The sequence below is a fragment of the Pongo abelii genome, chromosome 7 (genome assembly GCF_028885655.2).
Source record: "Pongo abelii isolate AG06213 chromosome 7, NHGRI_mPonAbe1-v2.0_pri, whole genome shotgun sequence".
Taxonomy (NCBI): Eukaryota; Metazoa; Chordata; class Mammalia; order Primates; family Hominidae; genus Pongo; species Pongo abelii.
This window is the reverse complement of record NC_071992.2, coordinates 72,712,678-72,721,609: the sequence shown is the minus strand read 5'-3', so window position 1 is coordinate 72,721,609 and position 8,932 is coordinate 72,712,678. Positions and strand designations below refer to the sequence as shown.

The 8,932-nt window shown below is 38.1% G+C and overlaps 1 long non-coding RNA gene across 1 annotated transcript; it reads right to left on the bottom strand.

The window, feature by feature from the left end:
- Positions 1-2,828: 2,828 nt before the first annotated feature.
- On the bottom strand, positions 2,829-6,826 carry LOC100937029 (uncharacterized). The gene is made up of 2 exons (XR_151204.3): positions 6,625-6,826; positions 2,829-5,088 (listed from the first exon to the last, which is right to left on the bottom strand). It is a non-coding gene; the product is annotated as an uncharacterized LOC100937029 (long non-coding RNA).
- Between the last annotated feature and the right edge of the window lie 2,106 nt (positions 6,827-8,932).

Genomic DNA, 8,932 nt, shown 5'->3' with positions numbered 1-8,932 from the left:
CGTGTGTATAGAGAAATGGAGAGAGTAGAGGATTCCCAGAGGTGACCAGACCTCATGCATCTCTTGCTTTTGTAGTTTTGTCCTGGGCCAGCTCCAGTGCCTCCTCAAGTGTTTCTCATGAATGTTCTGTGATGTTCAGAATACTTAACCTCCTCACTTCTGCGGCTTTTCCAGGGTGGGTTCAGGGGAAGAAGCCAGTAGCGTGTGCAAGCTTACCATCTTTTCTGGAACTAGAAATCCTTACTGACAGTAGGAGGAAATTCCTGAGATAACATCTATTATTTATTTATGTTTGAGAGTAATGAAAGCAGGACTTTAGCACTGGTGAAATCAGGAGATACAGGTGCAATTTTCAGCACTATATCTTATTGTCTCTGTGTCCCTGTACCTTTAACTTCTCTAAGTTTCAGTTTGGTCATTTGCAAGTTGGAAAAAGAAAACTGACACACTGTTTTATTCATCAGATACTGTGTATCAGGCACTAATATGAGGCCTGGACTACTTCATAAGACTTCTTGGAGAAGCAAAGGAAATAATAAGTAAAACAGCTAGGAAGATCAAAGGACTCCAGACTGAAGAGGGAAAACTGCATCAAGCTTAAGGACTTCGGCTCTCGAGTGAGAAAGATGTAGGTTCAAATCTTGTTTTTGCCACTTTGTTCTGTTATTTTGAGAATGTTATATAATTTCTCTGTGCATTAGTTTGGTGAGTTGTAAAATAGAAATAACATGTACATCAAAAGATCACTGTGGGTTGAAAAGAGGCAATCTGGTGGAGCACTCAGTGGTTACTCAATGCCTGACATCGATTCTGCATTCAATAAACATTAGCTATTATTAGTGAATATATTTTCTCCTTCCTGGAATGGCAGCATTCTAGTAGCTTTAATCACTTCTCAAAGGAAATTAAAGGGACATTGGCCTTAGATAATTTAATGTTGCAGAATCTAAATCTAGCCAGTCCATTATTAAATATTGAAGAATTATGATCACTCTTTTGCCTTAAGAGCATCTCTTAGATTTTTGAGTAATCAATATTGTGGTCTTTGAAGCAAAAGCTAAAGCTTGTGAATCACTGTTCAGAAACTTGGCCGTGAGTAGCACTGAAGTGTTTTGAAAAGAAAATGTTTTCAGTAATAACAATTCAAAACTTGAGAAAATGTGTATGGATTAGACTAGCTACATAGGGTGAGGAGAAGGGTAAGGGTGAAAATGAAGAAAGACAGAGGCTACAGATGGAAGATCAAGAATGCCAGAAGACATGAGTCCCCAGTGATTCCAGTATGCATCATGATTGAAGCTATGGAAATGGGGAGTCTTATTCTAGAATAGTGTTAATCTCTGTTGTCCATACTGTTGTTAGTAGCAGCATTAGCTATTAAACAGTTGAAATATGGTTAGTGTGGTTGAGCTGAAGTTAAATTTTATTTATTTTTAATTGATTTCAATTGAAATTGAAATAGCCACATGTGGTTAATGGCTACTGTATTGCACGATGCAGTGCTAGGGAAGGAAATGGGCAGAAATTATGTCAAATTAAAAGTGGGTAACGAAGGAGTGAGAAAAACAGGTCTCTACAAAGACCCTCAAGGGAAGACTTTAGGGAGCCAAGGGTCTATGGATATTCTCTGATTCCTTCAGGGGTCTTTAGACAACCATCTGTCACCACCACATTCAAAACCCTCTGCCTTCTGTAATGTTGTCATCACCTTGCAATGCTTGTTAATATTTTCCCTTGTCATAACCATAGCCCTATGCTCAGAGCCCAGGGGAGCAACACACCATATGGCATGGAGTTCTCCCAAGGCCAGAAGAGAGACACTGATGCCAGAGCACAGAGACCAGTGTTCGTAGCATCAAAGAGTCTCCTTTTGTACACACAGCACATACCACCCAGCACACTGGCATGCAAAGGGCAAAAAGCTGCCTCGTGATGCAGCAACCTGATCTCCCTGGACTTAGTCATAGATAGCTAGAGCCTGTAATTTGCTAAAAAGAAACTTTAGCTCCATTTCTTGTGTGTTTGGGTAAGATGTATATTTAGATATGGGCAATATTTGTGTGTGTGTGGTAAAAAAACAAATAGTACCACACTGTAATAGCATGTTTAAAGAAAGGGAAAGAGATATTTTCTCTCTCAGAAATAAAAAATTTGAAGATGACTTCATGCTTGTTTTGGCTTGTGTCTTCTCAGCCTTTCTCAGGATGTCTAGAGCTGTTCTGAGGCTTAAGCCCTGAGCTTCCCAGGTTTACACAGCATGTGGAGTATTCTCCCAGGAGCATTCTCTAATTCCCCTGAGCATGGGACAGGGTGCCTGGGCTCCCTTTAGGCCACCATTATTGAAGCCATGTAATGAAGAGGTCTTTTTTAAGTATCAGATATGTAGTGTGTTAGAGCTCTCCTGGGACCATTCTGGCTTCACCAGAGAAATCAGAAAATGAGGGTTAGAGAGAGATTGATATATGGATGGAGAACCTTCTCTGCAGGTCACAGGGAGAACTCCAAAGACAAGAACAATTAGCAGATGGCCTTTGCTGGGTCTCAGCAGGAGGCGGCAGAGGGGATGCTTCCATTGCTAAGGTGCATTGCATTGTGCCAACAGCTTTCAGCAGCTAGAAAGTTTCCGTGGCTTCAGAGAGACATAATGTATCTTCCGTGGTTATGGTAAAAAGCATTTCCCCCCATCTATAGAGTGATGCTTGGTTATTTACAATATATCATGAAGCTGCATATCACAATTTACAGGAATATAAAAAGTTGCTATTCAATGTATTATTGGCCTAAATCCTAAATTAATACAAAGTTCACAAACAAAAAAATAATATTAAGAGGAAAAAATTATCTTTCCATTATTGAACCAAGATAGTATATTTAGATCTGTGACCTTCATCATTATTTATTTACACTCTGGGGCAGACTTCTATGTTATACAAAATATTGGCAGGAATAAAAATAGACAATGATTTCAAATAAAATGTATTTTTCTTCATCAAATGAATTTTAGGGATGATTACACATCCAACCCTAGCTACCCTATGTACACACAAACACATACAATTGGCATGACAGGAGCTTGGCACAGAACATTTGAGTTTTTACTCCACTGTATGATACTTTGGTGTCTCCTCTAGTTAAAACTTGATTGACTCCTGTTTTGTAAGTGCTTGATTTTCTTTTGCTGTTGTGGTTGCTATAACATAAATCCATCCAATCTATCCATTTGCTCAAAAACCCTTTATTAGGAATCTATTATTCACTCAAGGTCCAGGTAAGCAGATAAGTAATTGAGTATTAATTCTGCATAAAGTGGAAATTGCTGCTGTGACACACTCTTGGGCACTGTGCATCTCATCCTTCAAATGCCTAACAACAAAAAAAATACTCCAAAAATAGTAAATTACAGTTTACTCTTGTTCTTTCGTGATGATATAACTAACATCTTAAGGGATAACCCAAGCACAATGCAAAACTTTTAAACTGTGACCTTTTGATGTGGACTGCTACTCCACAGAGTATACTTTTAAAAAGCACAGATTTTAGATCTGCAGAGCTGCACAGCTACATGCAAAGATTTACTTTCCAGTGGTTTTCTCCCTTGGCTTAAAAAAAGTTCCCCCTCTTCCAGGACATCCTCCTTTATCTACTGTGGCTACATTATCTCCTGTGAGAGCATATGCCTATGATTCCTTTAGTGCTCGTTGAGTGTATATGAATGCGACATCCTTAGTATTATTGCAAATGGGAATTAACTCTTGCACTGATGGCTCTGCTTCTCCATGTGTGTGAGTGTTCTCTGCCAACCGAGTAGAATGCCCTTTCATGACAGATAGCACTAACCCCAGCTGCCACCACACTGCTCTGGGACAGTGCAATGGGAGCCAGGCATCATGGTGGAGTCTTCCGCATGCACGTATCTCTCATGCACCCCTTATACCGGCCCTGGGGAGGACGGAGGGGTGGCTGGTACTGAAGGCGGCTGGCAGCCTGCAACAATTTGCTTCAGGAAAGTGTTTGAATTGAACAACCTGTTCTTTCTTTTTAAAAGGCAGTTCTCAGAATATTTGGTTTATTTTTGGTTTGTCATGAAGACACAATGTATTTTCCTGGAAGAAATTCCGTTTCTAATCAAAATCTGCTTCTGACTACCGGACTTGCCTGTCCATTCAAGACACCACAACCATTGCCTTCAACTAGCTTCCCCTGTGTTCCCACCAAGAGAACCAAATCATCACTTCTACATGACTTTTTCTCCTGACAGACACAGAACTAACACAACTGAGCACACTGGATTGCCCCTAGCTGTTGAAAAAGGGATCGTCGTAAAAATGTTTTTGTTTTTACGTTGTGTGTCCTTCCTTCCTTCCTTCCTTGTTTCCTTCCTTCCTTTTTCTTTCTTTCTTTCTGTTTAGAAACAGAGACTAAAACAGAGGTGAGATCAATTCTTTCTTAACTATTAAAAACAGAAAGGCACTCTCAGGGAATGAGATTCAGGCAACAGCTTCACACTCCCGAATCTATTAACACTCGGACGCACCATCAAAACTCCTCTTCGGAAGCTCTTCAGGGAGGCAGAAAAGGAGGGTGAAACAAAATAGGGGATTTTTTCAAATGCCAGCATTTGAAAAGAAAAGTGAGAGTGAGAAAGAGAGCTGCTGGCAGAAGGCATGTGTGTGTATGTGTTGTGTATGTGCATGTGTGTGTGCGCATGTGCATGTGTGTGCCTGTGTGTGCTTGTGTGCTTGCTGGGAGTTTGGGGGAATGGGGCTGAGAGTAGAGAGATGCAGTGACATAAATCAGGCTTGTGCTGAGTTTCCTGCTTTTTTATTGGTTTGTTCCCTGTGGTGCTTTCTCTAAAGCTGCTTCCTCTTTCACTACGCTCATTTTGTTCCCAGTCCAGGAGGTCTTAGGATATCGGGGAGATGCCAAACATCTGGAGTTTGTGAAGGAAAGGGAGGAATCTCCATGCTTGACTAACTTAATCTTCGTGTGTCCAAGAGGAGGCTCAGCATCATGCGGCCGGAGGGGTCTGTAGTCCGTCCGCTTGGCAGACACCTGTTGAGTGCTATAGAATCATGCAGGATGCTCCACCTGTGTAATCAAGAGATAGGTAAGAGGTAGCCAAGTTTATAACATTTTCACAACAACTAGGGTTACAATAATTATGCCATAACCAAGTATGTAATTTTTTTGAGACAGGGCAACTCTACTATTTCAATCTTTCATATGTAATTACCCTATGCATTATTATTAAATCTATCGTTTTCAGAGCATTTACCTTGTGCCAGGCCCTGAAATAAGTGCTTTACATATGTTAGCTCCCCTAATCCTCACAATAATTCAATAGGTAATTAATATGTTGTCATTTCTATTGTGTGGATAAGAAAATGGATTCATAGAAGCTATGTTATTTACTCAATATTGCCTAGCCAGAAAATAGTATTCCTAGTAGTTAATCTGGATTTTTCTGATTTAAGAACCCTGGATAAAGATTATTTTTGACATTTCAATTGATGATTGCAAATGTTAATGCAAACAATGTAACTAATAATGAAGCACTGAGATCTCCTGTTTCTGTTCCCCGATAAAATGAACAGAACCAATTAAAATATTGGTTTTGATTTCCTACAGTTTATTTCTTTTCCTATGTGTTCTCTTCAGTAGTTAGAGTTTTTTATCAAAGACAAAATCTTAAATCAATAAATTTAAGACTCCATACTTGCTACAAATAATTAATTTAGGAAAAAATCAGGCATTAGGTTTTAATTTATTAACCATGACTGTGAAAATGTTGCTTGGGCCAAGCACGTTGCTTTCTTCTAAATTCTAAGAGGTTGAACATAATTTCTGTGAATTACTTAATATTTTTATGTATGTCATTCAGTTACCTATTTCTGTGTAAGAAACTACTCCAAAACTTAATAGCTTAAAACAATACTGTTTTATTTTATCTCACAGGTCTGTGTGTCAAGAATTCAGAAATAGCTCAGCTGAATGGCTCAAGTAATACCAACTGAAATCACTGGCTTTTCAGCTGATGGTTGGGATGGTTGAGAGCAGCGCTGTCCAATTATGCAAACATATATACATAGAGAAAGAGTAATTTTAAATTTTCTAATAGCCTAATATAAACATTTTAAGTGGAATTATTTTAATAGCCTATTTTGTTTAATACAATATATCTAAAATATTATTTAAACATAATATAAAATTCTTAATGAGATTTTTAAACATATTTTTAGAAATCCAATATGTGGCCAGGCATGGTGGCTCATGCCTATAATCCCAGCACTTTGGGAGGCTGATGCGGGAGGATCAATTGAGGTCCAGAGTTCAAGACCAGCCTGAGCAACATGGAGAAACCCCGTCTCTACTAAAAAATACAAAATTAGCTGGGCGTGGTGGCACATGCCTGTAATCCCAGCTACTTGGGAGGCTGAGGCAGGAGAATCACTTGAACCTGGAAGGCAGAGGTTGCAGTGAGCTGAGATCGTGCCATTGTACTCCAGCCTGGGCAACAAGAGCAAAACTCTGTTTCAGAAAAAAAAAAAAAAAAAAAAGAAAAGAAAAAAAGGAAATCCAATATCTATTTTACTCTCATAGCATATCTCAATTTAAATTACTCACATTTTGAGTGCTCAGTAGTCACATGTGGCTGATAGCTATTGGATAGCACAGGTTGCTGAGGCTCCAAGATATCCTCACTCTCATACTTGCCACCCTGCTGGAGTTGGCTGGAAGGTTGGGCTCAACTGAGCCCCTCTCCTCTTCCAAGTATTTTTAGTTTCTGTGTGGTCTCTCCCATAGGAATAGTCAGCCTTCTTCTAAGACAGCTCAGGGTTCCAAGAGACTGAGCTGAAATCTGCCAATCCTTTTAAAGGGTAAGTCCTGAACTGGTGTGGCATCATTTCCTCTGTAATATATACAACAAAACAGTCACAGGTCAGCCTAAATTCAAGAGGATGAAAAACTGGTCCATTCTTCAATGGAAGGATGGTCAAAGATGTGTTGCTATCTTTAAAATGCCAGAAAAACATATTAGTTTATGTCAAAATAGGATACAGGCTGAATATCCCTTATCCTAAATTCTTGGGACCAGAAGTGTTTCCAATTTCAGATGTTTTTTCAGATTTTGAAATATTTGCATTATACTTACCAGTTAAACATCCTTAATCTGAAAATCCAAAATCCGACCTGTTTCAGTGAGCATTTCCTTTGAGTATCATGTACACACTCAAAATACTATGGATTCTGGAGCATTTAGGATTTCAGATTTTCAAATGAGAGATGTTCAACCTGTACAATAAAGCTGCACATTTTGAAGTCCACTTATATAGATGATAAACCATTGAGATACAGTATATAATGAAAGTGAAAGTAATCAGGAATGGAAAACCAAACACCGTATGTTTTCACTCGTAAGTGGGAGCTAAGCTATGAGGATGCAAAGGCATATGAATGATACAATGGATTTTGGGGAGTGGGGGAAGGGTGGGAGGCGGGTGAGGGATAAAAGACTACACACTGGGTACAGTGTACCCTACTCAGGTGATGGGTGCACCAAAATCTCAGTAATCACCACTAAAGAACTTATACACGTAATCAAATACCACCTCTTCCCCAAAAGCCTGTGGAAATAGTTTTTTTAAAAAAGAAAACACCAGTATATGTTGCACATAGGAAACATAAATGTTATTTCTAAAGCTGTTAAAAAAAAGAAGGTGAAATAATATGCCTAAATTTAGCAGATGCTGGAATATTATAGTAACACGTGAATCAATTATGGATGATAAATATATGTGCATTTATAACCTAAACTTCTATAATTGATCATATACGGTTTATTTTATATTAGATTCTTAGTGAACAACACAACATCTAATATCAAATATTAACATTGTTCTTACAAGAAAATTTTAAAAAATTATTTTTCTGCCATGTTTCCTAATGGTACCAATATATAATGGTGAAAATTTCTTATTTTATTCTATTTGGGCTTTTTTTTTTTTTTTTAGAAACTGTTTTGCAATGGAGTTCCTGCCAGTGACTTTAAACCTTGTTTGGATGACTATTTAGCATGGAGATTTCTACTTGTTTGCAAATAATCTGCTTGAAATATCAAAGAGGAGACCACAGCAATTATGAAACAAACAGAATCTTAGGCACTTCTTTTTATTTTTTTTCCCCAGATATTTGGATAGGTCAGATGAAATCTCACATATTGAAATCACTTATTTATAAGCACTAACTACACAAAATGAAATCAAAGCACAGTGAATAAGGAACTCAAGGAACTGCTGTCCTGGGGTAGTAATATCTTGAGATTCTGAAATATATTATTTCTGTTACTAAGCTAGAGAATGGTAATTGAGCTAGACTAATTTAACATTGCTGTTGAAAGTCTCTGACTATTCTCTCAAAGGATGTGGTCTTTTTGAGTAGTCACAGGTTTCACTTAAACTCATTGTTTTTGACAATAACAAATCTCTCTTTTTTGGACTTGTCCACATTGTGCCAAGTGGAGCTGAGATTAGAGAGTTTATCAGTTGTAGTAGATATCCATAATGGACCATCAACAACAAACACAATTATGTGAACTGGAATTTAATTCCCAGCCATAGCAGCCAGGAAGAATTTACCAAATCTATCAATTGTCAAATTCCATGATGTGCCTGAAAATATGTGGTAATTAAAAATGTAATCACTGAGACTAGAAAGAAGATACTATGTTTTCATTTAAGGTCTTAATTGACTCATGCAGAAGATGCCTGTTAGTTTATTCTGCGTGATTTGGTAATTTCAATTCTACGTGGAACTGCAGTCTTATGTACCAGTATCGATGTGAGAGTTTGGAAGGGCAGAATGATCCATACATTTGCTGTTGACCTGGCACTTGGAGAATTTACTGTCTCAGAACTTCTGAATTGAATTAGAA